The sequence below is a fragment of the Microcaecilia unicolor genome, chromosome 14 (assembly GCF_901765095.1).
Source record: "Microcaecilia unicolor chromosome 14, aMicUni1.1, whole genome shotgun sequence".
NCBI lineage: Eukaryota > Metazoa > Chordata > Amphibia > Gymnophiona > Siphonopidae > Microcaecilia > Microcaecilia unicolor.
The window spans coordinates 1,089,032-1,112,088 of NC_044044.1; the positions used below are offsets into that span (position 1 = coordinate 1,089,032).

General features: G+C 45.7%; 1 protein-coding gene across 2 annotated transcripts in view; it reads left to right on the forward strand.

The window, feature by feature from the left end:
* Nucleotides 1–575: 575 nt before the first annotated feature.
* The window catches only part of LOC115457897 (zinc finger protein 436-like), a 118,099-nt gene continuing 95,617 nt past the window's right edge, over nucleotides 576–23,057 (forward strand). For both annotated transcript variants that reach the window (XM_030187576.1, XM_030187577.1), the window contains exon 1: nucleotides 576–700. The gene's annotated coding sequence lies outside the window, so the exon portion shown is untranslated. The remainder of the gene's footprint in view (nucleotides 701–23,057) is intronic.

Genomic DNA, 23,057 nt, shown 5'->3' on the forward strand with positions numbered 1-23,057 from the left:
TATTGTAGAGAACAGTGTAGAAAAAGGTTATAACAGCTGTTTTTCTACCAGCTATAGTAATTTTAAAGCTGTTTTAGTGATATTCAACTTTTATTTCATGATATATGTAGATATGGGAAAACTTTAAATTAAAAAGTATGTGAAAAAAAAATCTTTTGTTCTCCATCTTTTAAGGCACTGCCTATCCTATCCAACTGGAACAGCTTTAGCCTATTTACAGATGGACCGCGCATTTATTTGTTGCTATTGCTTTGAATAGCGTTTGGGTGAACTAAAGCTCCGCCTACTGCCGCCAAGGCAAGCTTCAGCCCGTATAATGGACTAGTTTAGAATACCCTGTCTCCTGTTTTCTTCAACCTCCTTGGTTTACAGGGTACAAAGTGACAATGCCAATTTCCATTGACCCGGGTCTCTATATTTCATGAAAAGATCAGTGTTTAGTCGCCAGCGATGGGCACCTCTTTTTGTGACTCTGGAACTGATCTGCTTATTCCTGGTTGTGTAGGGGGTGGAGAATTTCCGGACTGTCTGTGCTGCTTGCAGTTGCTTCCTGCCTCAGTTCCTGGAAGGTCTGTGGGAGGATGATCTTGTGTCAGGATTGAGCACCACTGGATTGTGTGGGAGTTAGCAGCTTGGAGAAGGGTTGAGGCTGCTGCAGAGTAGTCCCCAACAGCAGAAAGACGGTTCCTGGGTCCCAGAGGTAGGGTTTCCCCCTGCACACGGAGGCTTCACAATCACAGATGTTTATTTTCGAAGGGACTAGGAGAGAGAAATTCCTAGTGAGGCAGTTTTTAAAATTGTGTGCTTATCACGTTAGTTCACTTGCATGTATAGAAATTAAGGTAATTAGTTCACTAAGCAAAAGTATCACCATGTTGTTTACATAGTAGATGACGGCAGATAAAGACCTGTTTGGTCCATCCAGTCTGCCCAAAAAGAGAAACCCATAGCGTAAGATATGATGTGATACTGCATTTGTCCTTGTTTTTCAATTATTAACCTTTATGTCAGGTTTTTTTTTTTTAAGTGAACGTTTTGACTAGTTCCTTCCTAGTTTTGACCTTGCATTGTATAATTGTAGTCCCGAGGCAGTGGGCAAAAGAAATTGATTAATTCTGAGAAATCATATGAAGGGTTAATTCTGTTAAAAGCTTGAAGTTTGAATTCTAGCTTTTTACCTTGTAACTAAGGTAAAGGAATGCAGGCTGGAATTAATTACTAGAACTCTGTGAGCAAAAGGTTAGGAAAGGTCAGTGAGAAATGAAACTCTGTCCTTTGTGAATTGCCAATGCTAGCTGGCACATCTGTATACTATTAAATCTTGAAGGGATATTATTATGAATGAACAAAGGAATGAGCCAGATATATTGTAGTTTAAGAATAGGCTGAAATGAGGGTCACGTGATGCTGTGAGCTGGGAAGGAAGTGAATTTTCGGCTGCTGGGAGCCCTGCCCGAAATTCGAACCTTTAAAGACGTCTCCGACCCCAGAAAGTAGAGAATCTAAGGCGCACACGCTCTCCCAGTATATGGACAAATATTTAACGCGATCGGCGATGGCGCAAACCGCAAAAAACACGAAGAAAAAAGAGGAGAAACCGAGACTTGGCGAATCCAAGATGGCGGCCGCCTCGCCGGCGAATTCACCCTCCCGCCCGGCCTCTGATTTCACGCTGCCAGAACTTACAGAAGCAGTGGTGGGCGCATTGGCCCCCCCAGTTTGATCAGCTTTCTGCCCAGATAACGGGGCTGTCGGCGCTCACGACAGAACTTTCACGTCGGACTGGGGAGCTGGAGGCCCGGGTTGCGGAGGTGGAAGATGGTCAACAAAATAACTCGGGAGAGATAGAAAGACTACAACGCCTGGTCCAGGAGAATGTGCAGCGAGTAGAAGATTTGGAAAATCGCTCGCGCCGCGATAATCTCCGCTTTGTGGGATTTGCAGAATCCTTGGCAGATAAAGACTTAAAACGCACATTGGAAACATGGCTTCAGGCACATTTCCCGGAGGCTGGAGAAGGCCGTACGATCCGAATTGAACGTGCACATCGTGTAGGACCTAGGCCGACAAGAGAATCGAGGCCCAGAGTGGTGATAGCAAAATTTCACTGTTATGCCCAAAAAGCGGCAATATTGCGACAGTATAAAAGCTGCAGGGAAACTACAAAGTATGATGGAACCTTAATACGTATCTTTCAGGATTACTCTGCGGCTTTGGCAGCACAACGCCGTGCTTTTTCCACGGTTTGCACCTGTTTAGTGGAAAAAAAGTTCAAATTCACCCTGCAATATCCAGCAACCTTGAAATCTTGGCGAATGGAACCTGGACAACTTATACTGAACCAGATGCTGTAGCGGAGTGGTTGAATCATCACCAGACCTGACATTGGGGGGATTGCCATTATATTCCACAGATGGTTTAACCACACAATATGTTGATGGAGTTCTTGGTTGGCAGTTGCCGGTTGGATTGCTACTTTGCTTGAGTTCTAGAAAGTCTTGTTGGGCTGCTAACGGCGAAAATTGACTGTGAAAAAGAGTGAGACCGAATGGCTGGGTGAACAAGATGGTAGACCAGAGACATATGGCGGAATGGCTCAGGAATGGACTGGAGCGGAAAGCTGTTCGAATACCTGACGGTGTGATCTTGGTGGCTTTCTGGGCTATGTGAGACACTAACTATGATACATTTATTTTGATATGAAGAAGGGTAGGGCTCCTATAGCATCTAGACCTCTGCCTGCTACACTCACTGAACGCAGTGAGATTGGTAAGACAGGCCAGATAGTTAGTGGGGGGAAGATGGGGGGAGGACAAGGGGGGGAGATACAGGGGAAGGGGGAGGGAGAGGGAGGGAATGGAAGCAGAAGCGAGCAGATTGATGAAGGGACACAAAGAAGAGCTGTGGGCTTGGGTAAACCATGGTATGAATGTGTGTTGGCTGATATAAGGAGCCTTTGGTTGAGGCTGGGCAACCGGGGCGTTAAGTTAGGTTGCTATATGTTAAATTGACGAAGTTAGAAGATTGCTTTGACTGAACATTTAAGATTAGTGACCTGGAATGTGGCGGGGATTACCTCTCCAATTAAGAGATCAAAAATTTTAACACACTTGAACCGCCTAAAGGCTTCCATAGTATGCCTACAAGAGACCAAACTCTCAGACGAGGAACACCGAAAGCTGCGCCAGCAATGGGTGGGGGAGTGTTATTACTCCTCCTCCGGGGCTAGACGGGGAGGAGTGGCGATATTGATTAGGAAAGGGCTCCCATGCACTTCTAAATTAATAGGGAAAGACCCTAAGGGAAGATACGTCCTACTTCATCTCAATATTATGGGACAGGAATACTACCTATGTGTGGTTTATGGGCCAAACGGTTATGATGCAGAGTTTTTCCAGACATTGATAAATCTGGGTCTCAAATACGATACGGCCCCTTGGATTGTGGCGGGAGATTTTAACCAAGTGCTTGACCCGGACCTCGACCGCTCGACGGTCGGGGCATGGAGCGCACTACCCCGCAGTAAAGGATTACCTTATCTCTGTAAATTAATGGACTTAGTAGATCCCTGGAGGTTACTATTCCCGCAAAGGCGGGACTATACCCATCTGTCGAAGGCCCACAAAACCTGGTCCCGTATAGACTACATTTTAGTTTCCACATCGCTTTTTTCTCGGGTAGTTAAGGACAGATATGGCACAATGGCGATATCAGATCATACTCCAGTCTGGGCTGATATAGTACTGGGACAAAATGTAGACAGATGTAAGTCATGGAGGTTCCCATCCTACTTAGCGGGGATGGAGACTTTGGCAATTTCCTAGTACAAAAATGGAAACTGTTTGAATCTGATAACGTAGCCCACAAAGACAACCCGACATTGTTCTGGGAAACTTCTAAAGCAGTTATGAGAGGGGAATTATCGGATACTTAAGCGCAAGAAATAAAAAGATCTCCCAAGGCATAATTTTACTGGAGCGTAAATACCAACAAGCTAAACGTGCGCACATACGATGTAGAACCCAGACCAATTATGACAATGTGATTGCGGCACAGGTGGCCCTAGACTCACTACTCCACGAACGGGCCAAGAGGCAAGCTTTTGGCCGTAAATATCACTATTTCAAATATGGTAATAGACCTGGGAAATTACTAGCTAAAGTTGCAAAGGCCTGGTCGGAGAAGACAATTTATTTCTACGGTGTTGGCACTGATGGTTCCCGTAAATCTTGTCCTAAGGATATATTGACCATATTCAGAGACTATTTTCTCCCGAGTATACCAACCGGAGGCGCAGCAGGGGGGACCAAAATTGGATGATTATTTGAGAGACGCAGGCCTCCGGTACTGCCACAGGTGGTCCGGGATCAGTTGAATGCTCCCCTCCAGGCCCGAGAGATTCAACAAAACGATCAAGGGTTTGTCCTTGGGAAAATCTCCGGGCCTGGATGGTTTCTCTACAGAATACTATAATTATTGTCGACCCCACTGAGTGTTCCCCTGACACTTCACCTTGAAGCAGCTGTGGGAGTGGGGAGGCTGCCCAGGGATGCGAATGAAGCCTTAATTGTTCTCATCCCGAAACCGGGTAAACCACCCGACTTGCCAGGGTCTTACAGGCCAATATCTCTTCTCAATGTAGATGTAAAATTTTAGCTAAAGTCCTTGCTGACAGGCTGGCTATACATCTCCCGGCTTTAGTAGGGGACCATCAGGTGGGATTCGTGCGGGGGAGACACCCAGGTCTCAATGTCCGTAGGGCCCTGATGGCAGTGGCGTATGCGGAAGCCACGGGTCATCCCTTAATGTTGGCAGGCCTGGACGCTACTAAAGCATTTGACCAAGTGAATTGGGACTATCTCTTTCAAACACTTAAATACATAGGGTTGTCCGGGTGGTATTTGCATGCAATTGATACACTATATACGGATCCTGGAGCCAGAGTCTTAGTGAATGGAATGTGTTCTCCACGTTTTTTGGTAAGACGGGGGCACGAGACAGGGTTGCCCCCTGTCTCCACTTCTGTTTTTGATATACTTGAGCCCCTGCTGCGCAATATTATAAAAGACCCAGGGGTGGAGGGAGTTCAGCTGCCACAGCTTCATGTTAAAGTATTGGCTTATGCAGATGACATTCTCCTAGTACTGACACAACCTCAGACATCGTTGACAATAGCTTTAGATCACATAGCAGAATTCGGATATTACTCGGGTTCCAACTTAATTCACAGAAGTCCGAGGTGCTACCAATACCTCTCCTCCGTGCGGGAGCGCTGGGAGGGAAGGTTCCCGTTGAAGTGGACCGCTGATTACTTGGTCTACTTGGGGATCAGATTGCCAACATCGCTCAAGCAACTTTATAAAATCAACTTAGCCCCCTTGTGGAAAGAGACTCAACACACTTTAGAAATGTGGCAGCGCCTTCCCCTGTCCTTGTGGGGGCGTGCAGCTCTGTACAATATGGTCCTGGTTCCGAAATGGCTATATGTGGTCCAGGTGCTATCTCTATTCTCTTATATAAAGACGAGCGGAACTACACAGATTACTAGCTAGATATCTATGGAATGGGAGAGACCAGGGCTACACTACAACAAACATACCTTCCAATACAAAAGGGAGGATTGGGTGTACACAGCATTCAACGTATGTCAGTGGCGGGTTGCATGAGACATCTTACGGATTGGTTTAGGGGCACATCCTTTTTTCCTTTCCCATTCCTGAAACTAAACTAGTGAGCAAATATCACTTTAGCTATTGGTTGCATGCACCAGTTGGCAAAGCACCCACCGCCAAAGGATATGCTCCCCTTTTCACGCCGCTGAGACGTGCATGGCGATGGCTGGGCAAAGCTGGAGGGTTCGAGTGCCACTCTTCCCCCCTTCCTACCGATTGGTGGCAATGTAGATTTTTCAGTGGGCACGGATACTGAGACTTTTCAGACATGGAGGAGGGGGGGATAATATTCCTGTTTCAAGTATTAACAAAAGAAGGCAAATGTAAGTCCTTCAGGATTTGTGTGAGAATGTTGGACTTCCAGCACAGGCTACCCTTTCCTACTTGCAATTGAGCCATTACATTGCCTCCCTCCCCCGAGCGTCGTTGACCTCGCAGAGACGAAGACAAATTACAGATTTGCTAGATTTGGAGGCGCAGCTTTCGGTTCCTCTAAAATCTATCATTTTAAACTCAAAGAGCTTTGCCGGAGATATCATATGATCAGATTGCTGGGGCCTGGACTAGAGACTTGGGCTGTTCTATTACTGGAGTGATGGTACAGGCTAATTTTGGCAATGGGGTATAAGACCTTTAGAGAGGTGACACTGCAGGAATCCCAATATAAATTTAACATGAGAATGTATATTTCGCCACATAGAGCGTTAGAGCTGCCTTAAGACCTTTGGATGACTGCCCTAAGTGTGCGGGAACTGGGGCGCATTTGGGACATATGTTCTGGTTGTGCCCCCAGGTCCGTGTCTTCTGGACACAGCTTTGTGCATTCGTCTCGAGTATCTGGGGGTTGCAGTGGTGCCCCTTACCTACCCTTTTATTTGACAAATATAAGGTGAGAGGGAACCGAAGGAGGGGTATGTTACCGTTCCTACCGCAGGGCGACTGCTATGGGAAAGAAAACGATTTTATTGAATTGGATCTCATCGGAACCCCCTTCCATGCCACGGTGGCGATCCCTTATGATCTCCCTAGGAGCCCTAAACGTAGGGAAATAAATGACTTAGCATCCCCAAAAGGAGATCGACTATTACAATGTTGGTTACTGTTCTGGGATACCTTGGCACTCCCATGGCTCGCAGTAGAATTCTGAATGGGGAAGCTTGCAGGGTGGAAGGGTGGGTGGGAGGTGGAGGTGGGAGGGTTCGATAGGCACCTTATGAAAGCAACAAATTATAAATGACCAGGTTGACCACTGGATGTAATTAGATTATTGGACACACTGTAATGCAGTTTTTTTTTTTCCACTTTATTGTTCACCTGTTATACTTTTGGTCAGTAATAAAAATGCTAATAAAAAAAAACAAATGAACCCATCAGGAAAACAGGATATCCTCCCTGAATCTGAAAAAAAAAAAAAAAAAAAAGAATAGGCTGAAATACTATTTAGAAGTTCTTAATATGTAGATATTCCTGATATTTAGAATATGTCTTATAAGAAATACTGATTCTGTGTATTTTGTGTAGTTAATATGTAGGAAACCTTTTTAAATTCTGTATTATTCTTTGTCTGACTTTCTAAGCAAAGACTGTAGTGAAGAGGCCAACATGTGTTTTGAGTTTTCTGTGGTCCTAGCAAGTTCTGTGAAGGAAGCTGATAGGTGAAAAAGGTCAGAACTAGTCAGCTCTCTTCTCCTTGATTAATTATAGCTAAGTGTAGGACGGGCCTCCTGAAAGTAATAACCGACCATAGCCGTATGCTATTAAGTAAGACTGACTTTTGACCTCTTTAATGAATGCCAGAGTTCAGCTAGCAGGTAGTATGAACCAGACTAGGAATATGAGAATAACCAATGTTAGATTGGGCCTCTTAGTCTCTAAGGGAACCCAGTTTAAGCTATAGATGAGAAATCAATCATGATGAGAATATAAGAGTTCTAGTGCCATATTGTCTGGCTTGAGGGGCCCCAGGTTAGAGGTCAGTTTGAGGAATACCAAACCTATGTAACTGATATTTCAAAAGTAATGATTGGTTGAGGCAAAGTGACCAATCTATTCCTTAACCAATTGGAGAGTAAGGGGGGGCTAGGCTAGGAGGGGGATAGAACTGTATTTAAGTAGGAGCAGAAGCAGTTTACGTCAGAAGAAAGGAAGAAAGCTGGAAGACAACAGGAGAGACAGCAGAAGAGAAGCAGCTGAGACAGAAGCCACATGACACAAAAAGAGCTAAGAGAAGAGAAGAGAGCTAGAACTGATGTCCTGCTTTGTTTGCTGGCAAATAAAGAAGATTACTCTCTCATTCTGGTGTGTGCTGTCTGACTCCTGAAGTATCACAAATTCATGCCTCCATTCCTGCAACAATTCTTGGTGGCAGCGGTGGGATGAATCCTGCATTAATCCCAGCACCCAACTGACTGGAGAACATTTGCCGGGTATGTATTTTGTATTCTGTATTATAATTCTAGCTAGAAAGTTGTAAACCAGCCCCCTCAAAAATTGAGGGAAGGAGAGCCTGATCAACTCTCAGCGAAGGCCCTAGTACCTTCTAGTCGCGGGGACTAGAAGCAAAAACGCTTGAGCTTATCTGTATCTGAGAAATCTGAAATTGTTGGGTGGGATTTTCTGTATGGAATGTGTGATGCGTGAATGATTAAATGAGTGCGGACTTCTTATAGCTGCGTTTTCAGTTAACGTGAGTTCAATTGGCCAGCGACAGAAGGAAGCGATTGTTGTTTGTTCTACCCTTTTGTTTCCTGGATCTGCGGACCCCTTACCGCAAATCCAAAAACTCCCTCCCATTGTGTGTTGTAACTGTAAGCATTATGGGTGGGACATCATCTAGACAAATTGCTACCCCCCTAGACTGTATGCTTAAGAATTTTAAAAAAGGATTTTTAATTAATGACTATGGACAGACTTTAAGCTCAAGTACTCTAAGAACCTTGTGTGAAGTTGAGTGGCCATCTATGGGAGTGGGGTGGCCCCCTAGTGGCAGCTTAGATATTGAAGTAATCCGGAAGGTCTACAGCATAGTTGTAGGAGAACCAGAATATTCTGAACAACTCCCTTATATAGATTCCTGGGACAGCCTTGTGACTGACCCTCCCTCGTGGTTGAAAATTTATATGGGATCCCCAGTAAAATTCATGTTAGGCCAAGTTCAAAGAAAGATTAGAAAATCTAAACTAGAAGAGGGAAAGAGCCCCAGGAAGCCTACCACCCAATCGGTGGCTTCCGCCCCTACCCTGTCTGAGAAACCCATACTCTCTGATGACCCCTCAGACCTTGAGCCACCACCTTATGGCCCATTGTTGGGGTTCCGTGCCGCCCCTAGAGATCCACGCCGTCCAGCCCAAGCCTCTCCAGCACAGGCTTCTCCGGATAGTTCCTCCCCCACTGTGCGAACCCCACCACATCCTAGGTTGGACTTTTCAGCCAGTCTCTATCCTCCTCTGCCACATCCTTCCCTGTTAACCTCCGAAGACCCGCTTTGGGCTGCACCCCCTGACTCCTCAACTCCCGACAGCCCAGCCTTTCCCTCTAGTACTCCTACCCACTCATCAGGGGCCCGGCATTCCTTTCAATGGACTGAATCACCTGTGACCACCTCTCAGTCTATGAGTACCCCTCCCCATCCCTCAGGGTTTCAACCTACCTCCCCCGAATGGGTTAGACCCGCTGCAATCACCCTTGAGCATGATAGGAGGGTAGCTCCTAGCTCTACCTCAGGTTCCATTCCCACCTCCTCGAGAGTTCTGCCACTCCGACAGGTAACCACCACTCGACCGGATCCTAATAATCAGGGTCAGGTTATACAGGCACAGGCCTACCAGTATGTACCCTTCACAACCACCGAGCTCCTGAATTGGAAGACGCATTACCCCTCTTATACTGAAAAGCCTCAGGCAGTGGTGGACCTAGTGGCTAGCATTATGGCCACCCATAACCCAACCTGGACTGATTGTCAACAACTTCTCCTGACCCTCTTCACAACTGAGGAGAGGCGGAAGATTTTGCAAAATGCTGAGGCCATCACGCGAGCACGTGCTCCCGAGAGGACACCGGACCTAGAGGGGTGGGTTAGAGCTCGGTTTCCTCGCGCAGCTCCAGAATGGGATCCAAATGATGGGCAGCACTATGAACTGTTGTCTGGCTATTGCCGGGACTTGCTGGAAGGTATGAGGAAAGGCATAAAGAGGCCCATTAATCTGGCAAAGGTCTCTGAAATTCTCCAAGGGGCAGCTGAATCCCCTGGGGCCTTTCTAGAGCGACTAATTGAAGCCTACAGAACATACACCCCCTTTGATCCTGAAGCCCTAGAAAACCAGAGAATGGTGAATAGCGCATTGGTGGCCCAGAGTATGCCAGATATCCGGAAGAAGTTGCAGCGTCAGGAGGGATTCGCAGGGATGAATACCACCCAGCTAATTGAGATCGCAACCAAGGTTTTCATTAATAGAGATCAGGAGGTGCGCCGAGAGGCTGACCGGAAGATGCAGAAGAAGGCCGACCTTTTAGCGGCAGCCATTACTAATTCCACCCTTAATCGAGGTCGACCTCTAGCTAATGGGAAGCCAAAGTGGGACCCCGGACCACCAGCCAGGCCCCGAGATTCCTTCAATCAATCCCGGCCAAGGGGGGAGAATCCCAGACCAAGATTGGAGAGGGATCAGTGTGCCTATTGTAAGGAAAGAGGGCACTGGAAAGATGAATGCCCCCAGAGGCGCCAGGGACTGAGAAGGGGACCAGGAGATCGAGGAAGCCGAGGCCGAGTTCGAGAGGGAAGATATGAGCCTCCTGAATCTGACATCATCGGGATAGCTGAGATGGCAGAATGGGACGAATAGGACAGACCGGGTTCCTACAAACTGGGCTCCCAGGAACCTATGGTCAAGTTAACTATAGGGAGCCGCTCAATTCCATTCATGATTGATACAGGAGCTGAACATTCTGTTGTGACGGAGCGATTAGCGCCTGTGTCTGGAAAAACTGTCCGAGTGGTGGGTGCCACGGGGGTGCAGAACCGGAGGCCCTTTCTGACAACCCGTAGATGCCAATTAGGCTAACACATAGTCACTCATGAATTCTTGTATATGCCAGACTGTCCAATCCCTTTGTTAGGTCGAGACCTGCTGTCCAAGCTTAGGGCCCAAATTTCCTTTGACTCTGATGGCCAGACTTCAGTCTCCTTTCGGCCCCCAGCATCCAGCCCTAAGGGTATATTGAGTTTCTGCTGCCCTCTTGAAGAAGAATGGCGGCTGCATCAGTCACATGGCCAAGTTGATCTACCCCTGGCAGACAGCTTTCAGGTCAGTGGGGTATGGGCAGAAGATAATCCCCCAGGGTTGGCCCGAAATATTCCTCCTGTACATGTAGACTTACTTCCAAGTGCCCGGCCAATCCATCTTCGCCAATACCCAATTCCCAGAAAGGCTCTGGAAGGGATTCAAGCACATCTGAATCGTTTGTTATCCCATGGAATTATTCGTCCTTGTCAGTCTCCATGGAATACGCCATTGTTGCCAGTTCAGAAGCCAGGGACTGAGGACTACCGGCCAGTCCAAGACTTACGAGTGGTTAACAAATCCACTATTTCATTACACCCTGTAGTGCCTAATCCATATGTCCTGCTAGGATTGATACCTTCTGGAGCTACCCATTTCACGACACTAGACCTAAAAGATGCCTTCTTTTGTATTCGGGTGGCCCCCGCCAGTCAATTGCTTTTTGCCTTTCAATGGGAAAACCCAGTAACAGGAAGGAAGCTTCAGTATACATGGACCCGTCTGCCACAGGGGTTCAAGAATTCCCCCACCATTTTTGGGACTGCCCTAGGACAAGACCTTAAGACTTTTAAATCTGAGCCTTCCAGGCGAGTTTTACTCCAGTATGTAGATGACCTCCTGATTGCAGCAGTGACCCAGGAAGAGTGTTTTGAGGCTACTAGAGAATTGCTGGAGCTACTCTTGGATGCAGGCTATAAGGTCTCACGCTCAAAGGCCCAACTTTGTCAGTCAGAAGTGAAGTATCTGGGCTTTTGCATTTCCCAGGGAAGTCGGAGACTGGATGCTAGTAGGAAGCAAGCGGTAGCTGCAATTCCCCAACCCAAGTCCAGAAGAGAAGTTAGGGAATTTCTGGGAGCAGCCGGATTCTGCAGAATTTGGATTCCAAATTTTGCATTGATGGCGAAACCCCTATACCAAGCCACAAAGGGGGGTGAAAAGGAACCATTTGAATGGGGACCTACTGCTCAACAATCCTTCATTGCCATAAAGAAAGCCCTACTCCAAGCCCCTGCGTTAGGCCTTCCTGATGTGGAGAAACCTTTCTCACTGTATGTTCATGAGCGACAGGGGGTTGCTCTGGGTGTGCTAACCCAGATGATGGGATCCTGGCAGAGGCCTGTTGCATACCTGTCTAAACAGCTGGATGGAGTGGCTAAAGGATGGCCAGCCTGCATGAGGGCCATTGCAGCAACAGCCTTACTGGTCCAGGAAGCTGATAAGTTGACCTTGGGGCAAGAACTGGTTGTTAAAGTCCCCCACGCAGTTCTTACCCTCATGGAGTATAAGGGCAACCACTGGTTTACAAATAACCGCATGGTTAAGTACCAAGCCAGTTTGTGTGAGAATCCACGGATACACCTGGAAACGGTGGCTACATTCAATCCTGCTACTCTTTTGCCAGCATCTGAGGGACCACCGGATCATGACTGTATCCAAACTATGGATGAAGTGTACTCCAGTCGACCAGATCTTAAAGATGTTCCTTGGAGGGACCCAGATGTAATTTATTTCACAGATGGAAGCAGTTACGTGGAGAACTCCAAGCGACTGGCAGGCTATGCTGTGGTGACAGAGGACAAGGTGATAGAAGCAAGAGCCCTGCCCCAAGGAACTTCAGCCCAGAAAGCAGAACTTGTGGCCCTCATACGAGCTCTGGAGCTAGCAGCAGGACTGGTAACCAACATTTATACTGATTCTAAGTATGCCTTCACAACCCTACATGCTCATGGAGCTTTGTATAAGGAAAAGGGACTCATAAATGCTGCAGGCCAACCTGTTAAGTATGGACCTGAAATACTTCAGCTGCTAGAGGCTGTTTGGGCACCTAAGAAGGTAGCTGTTATTCATTGCAGGGGACACCAAAGGATAGATACTCCAGTGGCCCGAGGGAATCGCCATGCTGATCGGGTGGCCAAGGAAGCTGCTCGAGGACCCCTAGCAAGTACTGTGACTCCCCTGTTCCAAATTCGACTGCAAGAATGGACACCTATGTATACCCAAATGGAAGAGAAATGGGCTCTAGAGGAAGGTGCAGTAAGGAGATCTGATGGCTGGTTACATCTCCCTGATACCAGAGTTCTGGTGCCACGCCACCTAGCTTGGCCTGTAGTGTCTCAAGCTCATGACCTATCACACTTAGGGAAAACAGCACTAGCCCGCCTACTCAATCGAGTAGTGGTGCTGGAAGGATTGGATAGTCTGGTTGCCACTGCCTCTGCCCGATGTACTCTCTGTGCCCAGAATAATGCTCGTCAGGGACCCCGTATTCCACCAGGAGTTCAGTCTAGGGGACTAACACCCTTTGAGTCTCTAGTTATAGACTTCACAGAAATGCCCAGGAGTGGTAGGCTCCGATACCTCTTGGTCATGGTCTGTACCTTTTCTGGGTGGGTGGAAGCATATCCTACAGTTACTGAGAAAGCCACAGAAGTAGCTCGAGCCCTCCTTAGGGATGTCATCCCCAGGTATGGACTGCCCCTTGCCATAGGTTCAGATAATGGTCCCGCCTTTGTTGAAGCCACACTTCAGGCCCTGTCCCGCGCATTGCGCATTACCTGGAAATTGCATTGTGCCTATCGTCCCCAGAGTTCAGGGCAGGTTGAGCGAGCAAACAGAACCTTGAAAAATAGCCTAGCAAAGATTTGTCAGGAAACCCAATTGAAATGGCCACAGGCACTGCCACTAGCCCTTTTCCGCCTCCGATGCACCCTCTCAAAGGAACAGCCCTCTCTCCCTTTGAAATTGTGTATGGGAAGCCCCCAGCCATTTTACAGGGAATTAAGGGAGACATAGGGATTTTAGGGTCTGCCCAGGTGCAGGAGCAGGTAGCCCTCCTGGGTAGGATAATTTCTGAGCTTCAGTCTTATGTGAGAGAAATAAACCCTGTCCCCTTCCAGGTTCAGGTACATTCCTTCCTGCCAGGGGATAGAGTTTGGGTGAAAGATTGGAGGCTTCAGCCTTTGGGGCCCCGGTGGAAAGGACCTTTTACTGTTTTGCTTTCTACCCCTACAGCTGTGAAGGTCGCAGGGATAACTCCATGGGTCCATTGGTCTCGAATTAAGTCTGCTGACCAGACTGAGCCCAGCACGGATCAGACGGAGCCTAGACAGTGGAGAGCAGAAAGTGATCCAGCGGAGCCATTGAAGTTGCGCCTGACCCGAACCCAAGAATCTACTAGCTGAAAAGAAGGGTCAACTGCATACTGCAGGAGCGGCTGAACTTCGGCTTCACACTGAGACCTTTTTCTTGCTCTGATTCTGGCTTTCTTGGAATTTGAGAGCTTGATCTTTGTCAGTTGAGGGTCTATCCCAACTGGTATAAGAACTCAAAGACTGAGAACACTATATTAGAGTAATCTGTGATTAGCACAGACTGTTGAAATATTATTGCTTAATTAGTTTGCTGTATTTGTTTTAGATTAGGAAGAAAGAAAATGTTAGTAGTTTGGATGCTTTTGTTGTTTTCTACTCCTTGCCTCCTTGTTCCTAATACCCCAACTCGCTCTAACCTTTGGTTACACTCTGTCCAGGAACTAATTAGCCAGGCAAAGATTACTTCCCCTTGTATTGTGTGTTCCCGATTTTCTCCTTATACCACAGATGTCCCAGCTGTTCCTGTTCCTGTGCAACTCCCAGCTCTTATACCTCCCTACTTTTCGAGTTCAGGTCCTTGGAGCCAGGATTATACTTGGTGGTCCTTTTATAATGCTACTTCCCCCTCTGAATCTTCTCTAAGGCCAGTTTTTACGTCTCCCTATCCAGCTTCTGGAGTGTTTTGTTTAACAAGAAACATCTCAACTGTTCTTCCCATTCCCTGTAACTATACTAATGTTCTCCCAGAAAAAGGAGAATCTGTGTGGGTAGTTTCTCCAGGTACTCCTATGTGCCCTATTACCGTACCTGCAGATTATGACCCAGGTGATTATCTGGCTCCTAACCTTACTACTGAGAAGACTATAGTGTCCCATCCTATTTTCTACTTTCATAAGTCCCCGGGGTATGAAGGGGTTGCATCATATGAGCGGTCTGTTACAATTGGGGATTGGCACCTATGGTGTACAAAGTCTCCATTTCTTCTTCGTTCCCCCTGGGATAGGGGCTCGCATTATGGGCATCCTAGTCTCCATCCTGTGCCTACATTTATTGGGAACTTTCCTCACCCTCTCCTTGGTCATTACTGGCTCTGTGATAATGTCCTCCACATGATTCTTCCCCCCACATATGATTTTTGTGTATTGGTAACCTTGAATTATTTTCCTAAAGTTATTCCTCTCAAGCCACCATCCCCGCACCGCTCTAAGCGAGAGGCTTTGTCCTTACCCTCCTCCGTTGCCACAGAGGATGAGGCGATTGAATTAGCCCTCCAGTATATTAACTCTACTTATCCTCTGACTAAAAAGAGACTTGTAGCCCTTTCTGCCACAGCCTGGATTCCAATTGGGGGCCCGGTAGCGGGTATTACTGAACTAGGTATGGCTACTCGGAGACTTCAGTCCCTACTTCATGTTTTAGTTCATGAGCTGAACGTGGTAGTCAATGCATTGCAGGATCAAATTAATGAATTAAGTATAGTTTCTCGGTATAATCGTATGGGTCTTGACTACCTCTTTGCAGCCCAGGGTGGTCTCTGCACAGTGTTAAATTCTTCAGAGTGCTGTACTATTGTTATAAATAGGACGCATGTAGTTAGGCATGCCATGGATAAAGTCCTACAGTTGGCTAGCCTTAATGTGGAGGATTACCGAGGAGGATTAGACCTTACCTCCTGGTGGTGGTCATTGACCTCCTGGATACGTCCCTTGTTTATTTCCCTAATAGTCTTAGTTTTAGCAGGGTTGTTGTTTTGTTTCCTGGCCTCATGTGCTTCGGCAGTATGCCGTCGAACCTTAACAAGTAGGGTAATGGTGGTTCATAAGTCTATTCCTAGTTAGGATCATTATAATCTCCAGAGTTTGAGTAGTGAGACTTATTTCTGCATAAGCTGATTTTAGTCTCAAAGGGGGGAATGAGGCAGTGGGCAAAAGAAATTGATTAATTCTGAGAAATCATATGAAGGGTTAATTCTGTTAAAAGCTTGAAGTTTGAATTCTAGCTTTTTACCTTGTAACTAAGGTAAAGGAATGCAGGCTGGAATTAATTACTAGAACTCTGTTGAGCAAAAGGTTAGGAAAGGTCAGTGAGAAATGAAACTCTGTCCTTTGTGAATTGCCAATGCTAGCTGGCACATCTGTATACTATTAAATCTTGAAGGGATATTATTATGAATGAACAAAGGAATGAGCCAGATATATTGTAGTTTAAGAATAGGCTGAAATACTATTTAGAAGTTCTTAATATGTAGATATTCCTGATATTTAGAATATGTCTTATAAGAAATACTGATTCTGTGTATTTTGTGTAGTTAATATGTAGGAAACCTTTTTAAATTCTGTATTATTCTTTGTCTGACTTTCTAAGCAAAGACTGTAGTGAAGAGGCCAACATGTGTTTTGAGTTTTCTGTGGTCCTAGCAAGTTCTGTGAAGGAAGCTGATAGGTGAAAAAGGTCAGAACTAGTCAGCTCTCTTCTCCTTGATTAATTATAGCTAAGTGTAGGACGGGCCTCCTGAAAGTAATAACCGACCATAGCCGTATGCTATTAAGTAAGACTGACTTTTGACCTCTTTAATGAATGCCAGAGTTCAGCTAGCAGGTAGTATGAACCAGACTAGGAATATGAGAATAACCAATGTTAGATTGGGCCTCTTAGTCTCTAAGGGAACCCAGTTTAAGCTATAGATGAGAAATCAATCATGATGAGAATATAAGAGTTCTAGTGCCATATTGTCTGGCTTGAGGGGCCCCAGGTTAGAGGTCAGTTTGAGGAATACCAAACCTATGTAACTGATATTTCAAAAGTAATGATTGGTTGAGGCAAAGTGACCAATCTATTCCTTAACCAATTGGAGAGTAAGGGGGGGCTAGGCTAGGAGGGGGATAGAACTGTATTTAAGTAGGAGCAGAAGCAGTTTACGTCAGAAGAAAGGAAGAAAGCTGGAAGACAACAGGAGAGACAGCAGAAGAGAAGCAGCTGAGACAGAAGCCACATGACACAAAAAGAGCTAAGAGAAGAGAAGAGAGCTAGAACTGATGTCCTGCTTTGTTTGCTGGCAAATAAAGAAGATTACTCTCTCATTCTGGTGTGAGCTGTCTGACTCCTGAAGTATCACAAATTCATGCCTCCATTCCTGCAACAGTCCACTACACTGCAGGGACAACAGTGAGTCTGCACAAACTTAGGAAAGGGCCAAAGGCTCATCTCTGGAGCACAAGTTCCAGCCAGCTTTGGAAAGTAAGACACAAAAAGATAAGTTTCAGCAGAAGGTACAAGAAGTAAATTGAAATATCTAATCTGGAGGTTTCAAATTAGTAGTGTATTAAGAGGTGCTATATATTTAGTAAACACTGTTGAATGCACCAATATATACAGTGCAATCCGCTTAAGTGCAAGGGTCTGGGACCAAAGAAATGCATGCAGTTAACCAGAGCATGCACTTAACCGTTGTGACCCAAAGAAGCTTGACATCTGATAAACATATGTACAGTACTGTTTATTATTATATGTACAGTATACTGTCTCAGTTAACTGACATTAGGCTGGCTTGAAGTAATCAGTTATAGTCCTCTGTACACTCTTGGGTCTGTGAGTTCCATAGACTACGTTTGCCAGATGGTAAAAACTGTCATAGCACTGACATCCAGTGGCCTCCAGATAGGCCCGCAAGGTGTTGAGACTCTCCAGCGCTCTTGCAAAAGTGGCAGGAGGAGGTTGTTGAATTTTGTCAGCATGTACCTCGCTGCTTATTTCTTCATCTGTTCCATCATCAGCCGTTGTTGCCTGCATATAGGCGCATAACTTGACATCAGTGCTGGAACTCCTCTTCAGTAACACCGGCTGGGATGTCAATAACCTGTTCATCTGACACGTTTGCAACAGCTGCATCTGTTTCGTCCCTCTCCACATCCTTAACAAAGCTTGCCCGCTTGTAGCAGTTCACAATGGTTGTCTGTGTAACATGATTCCAGGCTTCTTTCTGCATATGTAGGGAATCCAACAGTGATAGATTACGAGCCAGTTCAACAGCACGTTTATCCTTGCCAGTCTGGTCATCCATAACGCTCATCAGATGATGTAGCACAAGAGCCCGATAATGTTGTTTGAAATTGGCTATTATGTCCTGATCCATAGGTTGGATCAGAGAGGTAGTGTTTGGTAGCAGGAAGACACCTTGACGTTAGACAGCCTGACATCATCCCTGTGTACAGCACAATTATCACAAAGCAGCAAAATCTGACGCTTTTGTGCCCGCATTCTAGTGTCTAACTTCTTTAGCCAGTGCTTCCAAATTTCCCCAGTCATCCATGAATTTGCGTTAGCCTCGTATGACACAGGAAGTCGCTTAACTTTCTTGAAGCAACGGGGCTGTTTGCTCTTTCCAGTGACGAGGGTTTCCAACTTCTCAGTCCCATCCATATTGCAGCAAAGGAGGATCGTCAGTCGGTCCTTCAACGTTTTACCTCCAGTAGTTTTGGCATGTTTGAATGCAAGTGTTCCATCAGGAATCGCTCGCCAGTAGAGACCATTTTCGTCAGCATTGAAAATGTCACGAGGTGCAAACTCGTTCAAGATGGTAGGAAGAACTGAAAGAACCCAATTTTCAGTCATCAGCGTCTTGTTTCTCACTATGCTGTTTGATGAATTTTATGTTGTTCCTCTCCTTCCATCTTTCCAACCATCCAACAGTGGCTTTGAATTCAGTTAGTCTAAGACTTTCAGCTAGCTGGTTAGCTTTCTCCATAAGCAGTGGACCACGGACAGGAAACTGTCTGCTCCTGACTCGAGAAAACCACCGAAGAAGAGCATCTTCTACCTCCTCAGCTTTTCCTGCCCGTTTTCGTTTCCGTTGTGGATTTGTATTGTTTTGCCAGTCTTCCAGAAGCTGGTCATTCTGCTTCAAGACACGTGAAATGCCACCTTGCTCGCATGCTTCGGCGCAGTTTCTCTCCTCACTGTTCCTGGTCTCTCGTTTAGGGCGTTGCCCACTCTGACCTCCAGGCTCCCTGTTGATCCCCTCCTGCTTGCACGATATATATTTTCAAGGCTATGGTAACACTCTACACTGCAGATATGATTTTCCTGCGCTCTTGCAGTGCCCATTTCTTTCCCTTTGGACATTACGGCTGTGAGCTGTAACTTGTTTGAAAAACAAAATAAAATAAAAAAAAAGGAGAGTGTCATGCGGTCCTGTAGCTATTTGGGGATGGGCTCCCTCGCCTTTCCATTTTGGTGACTGTGTTTCTTTTTGGGCAGGATCTCAGGCTCGTTTATTGTGGGGGTCGTCCCTACCGTGATAGGGAGCTATTTCAGAAGCTTACATCCTGGGCCTGGGTTGTCTCACTGTCCCAGGTATTTCTCTTTTTCCATTTAACCTAGTAGTCTCTGGGGCAGTAATAGGTTTTCGACTTGAGTTTGCCAGCGGCCACTGTTTTTTGTTATTACTACTTCGGTGGTGGCATTGGTTGTCTGTGGACGCCTCTCCCACATGGGTTTCTCATTTTAGTGCTGGCTCCCAATTCATGTCAGGCACAGAGATGTGTTCCCTTTTATGGCTGCTCTTTTGCTGTATGGTGGTTTTTCTATTTTTTTTCCCATACTGTTTTTTCAGGTGGTTTGCTTCTATCAACCTGGGATCCGACATGGTGTCTTCATACCTATACTGCTGCTTAGTGCAGTTTCTTGGTACTCTAGATTCTGTCAGCACCTGCGGATCTGTGAGGGCAGCTTCTGGTAGACTCTGGTCTGGTGGGTCTGTGTACGCCTTAAGACTCTCTCTTCTTGGGAGAGGTGCTCGTGTATTCCTGTACCGACAATTGCGGTCCCTTGGGGTCTTAGAGGCTAGCGTCACCTTCTTTTCAGTGAGGGCCGGTTTCGGGTGTACCTTAGTCTTATGGCAAAGATGCTGTTCACATTCCATTTATGATAATCTGTTCTATCCCACATATATAAAGAAAGTCTTAGGAAGCAGTAAATGTAATGAGAATGCTAATTTATTTTCATAGCAAATAAACACTTATAATTATGAATATATATTTAGGACTATGTGGATGATATTCTGATCTAAAGCCCTACCTTTCAAGAGCACTTGGCAGAGATAGAACATGTTTTACAACAGTCAACAGATGCTGGAGCTAAACTGACCCTTGCAAAAGGACAATGGTTAAGGAAATTGCTGAATTACCTAGGGTACAGAATTTCTGCATGAGGGTCTTTGACCTCAGGAGAAGCGAGTGCAAGCCATACAGCAGCTAAAAGGATCCAGCAATATCACAGAACTTCATTCCTTTTTGGGGGATATGCAACTACTCTCGATAGTTCATAAATGAGTATGCAGAGGTTACCTGACCCGTGGTCAAGTTATTGAAGAAAGATGTGCCCTGGGCTTGGGGTCTACAGCAGGAAACTGCTATGCAGGAGCTGTTTAGTCACTTTCCATATCTCGCGTACCCTGAGGGGGGTTGTGAGTTCTGCGTTGACCTGGGATACTCTGAACACTCTATGAGTGCTATCTTATATCAGAAATATGATTCTGATAAGCGGGTCATGGGCTATGCCAGCAAAGGCCTGTCCAATGTGGAAAAGAAGTATTCAGACTGTGAGAAAGCACTTTTGTCCACTGTTTGGGCTCTGCAACATTTTAGGAGCTATATCCAAAGCAAGAAGCTGATTGTGGAGAACTGTCATCAACCTGTCAGTTTCTTGGGTAACGAATGAATCAAGTCCGGTTGAGTGTCCAGCAGCCGGATAGTCTCCTGGACTTTGGCTTTCCAAGGATGGCCTCCAGGTGTAAGGTATGCTCAAAAATATTGCAGTGCTGTATCCCAAGGTATGGTTGATTTGCATAACTTCCTTTGGGGTGAAGCAATAGAAGACTGTTGAACAGATATGAAAGCAGCTTGGATGTTGGGAAAAGCATCCTGCCAATACATAACTGGTAAAGATATCCACTCATTTATAGCAGCAGTTGGAATCAAAATTTCAACCTTGGATTACAGTCAGTACAGAAGATTGCAGTTGGTGCAGTGCTGTGAAAAGTATACGTTGATCTTCTCCTAATCAACTTATAATGAAGTTTTGGTACATTGACTGGTGTGGCAGAGATGAAGAGGAAAGTACAGCTAAGTCTTATCTGGAGCAGCACACAGGGTAAAAAATTGTATCAGGCGTGGATGCTGTTTAAAAACACCATCCTAGAGGTACAGGACAAGTATATTCCACATATTAGAAAAAGAGGAAAAAAGACCAAATGTCAGCCGGCGTGGCTAAACAGTAAGGTAAAGGAAGCCATTAGAGCCAAAAAACAATCCTTCAGAAAATGGAGAAGAGAACCAACTGAAAATAATAAGATAAAACATAAGGAATGCCAAGCCAAATGCAAAGCGGAGATAAGGAGGGCAAAAAAGGACTTTGAAAAAAAGTTAGTGTTAGAAGCGAAAATACATAGTAAAATTTTTTTTAGATACATTAAAAGCAGGAAGCCAGCTAAAGAATCGGTTAGGCCGCTGGATGAAAGTGGTGTTAAAGGGGCGATCAGGGAAGACAAAGCCGTAGCGGAGAAATTAAATGAATTCTTTGCTTCGGTCTTCACTGAGGAGGATTTGGGAGTGACATCGGTGCTGGAAAGCATATTTGAAGCAGACGAGTCAGAAAAATTAAACGAATTCTCTGTAAACTTGGAGGATGTTATGGGTCAGTTCTGCAAACTGAAGAGTAGTAAATCACCAGGACCAGATGGTATTCATCCCAGAGTATTAATAGAACTGAAAAATGAACTTGTACAGCTACTGTTTTTTTTTGTTAATAATTTTTATTGGCAAGAAATATGCAGAATAGTAACATCAACATGACTTGCATCCTCAAAAATACATAGCATCTAGCCTAGTACACGCCATTTCGTCTCACTACTTATATATTCCAATACACTTTCCATCTTCACGAGGTAGCGAGAAGTAGGTGATAGCATAACTGAATTCCACCTCTACTCAACTCCTCTGAACGAATAGCATGGTTTAACACAAGTTATATGCCCTCTCACTTTTCTCTTGCACACTTTTCCCATTTTCACCCCCCTTTCCCTTCCAGCCCCCAAAACCCCCTCCCAGAGACTTGCTACCATACATGCCTACTCACTCACCTAATGGCTGCTATGCTCCTTCCTTTCCCGGGGAAGCTGTGAGATACATTCATAGCTTCTTTTCCACACTTTATGTCCCGCAGATGATCTATCCCTTTCCCCCTCCAACTCCAGTTTCCTCCCTCCTTCCCATACTGCCATTTGTTTCATAGCAGCGTACCATTGAGCAATGGGCGGGGGAGCTTTATCCACCCAATGTTGTAGAATAACTCTTTTGGCAATCACCAGGGCCAATAGCACAAACCTACAGTATAATGCAGTTATTCCCTGGCTTGCCAGCTCAGAATCTAAGCCCATCAATAATACTTTATAGTTCCACTGTACTTGGCACCCTATTACCTCCTCCAAGTGTGCCAGGACATTTCTCCAGTATGTTTTCAGCACCATACACTCTAGAAAGTGATGTACCAAAGTACCCTTGTGATTTACATATTTGTCACAATCCACTTAGTCCCACAATCCCATTGCCTTTCCCCTGCTCCGTGTAATATATGCATGATGTAATATTTTTGCTGTGTTTCATGGCAACTGACATTAGGAGTTATCTGAAATGCCAAATCAAACCCTTTCTGAAGCTCGTCTGTTGAGACCTCCACCCCTATCATGTCACTCCACTTGTTCGCTAATGAGGCAAGGGCTCAGTTAGGTAACCACTTTTTTCCCAACTGGTACCAGCTCAACAACCTATTGCTACCCTCTGGCATTTGCTTGAACACCACATCTAGTGCTGTGAATACAGGAATTTGCTTGTCCTTAGTACGCACAGAAAGTAGATAATGCCTAAGCTGCAAGTACGAAAAGGAGAAGGTTTTAGGAATATCCCATCTATGTTGACACTCTACAAAGCTTGGGACTGCCAGTCCCCCCTCCGAGCACA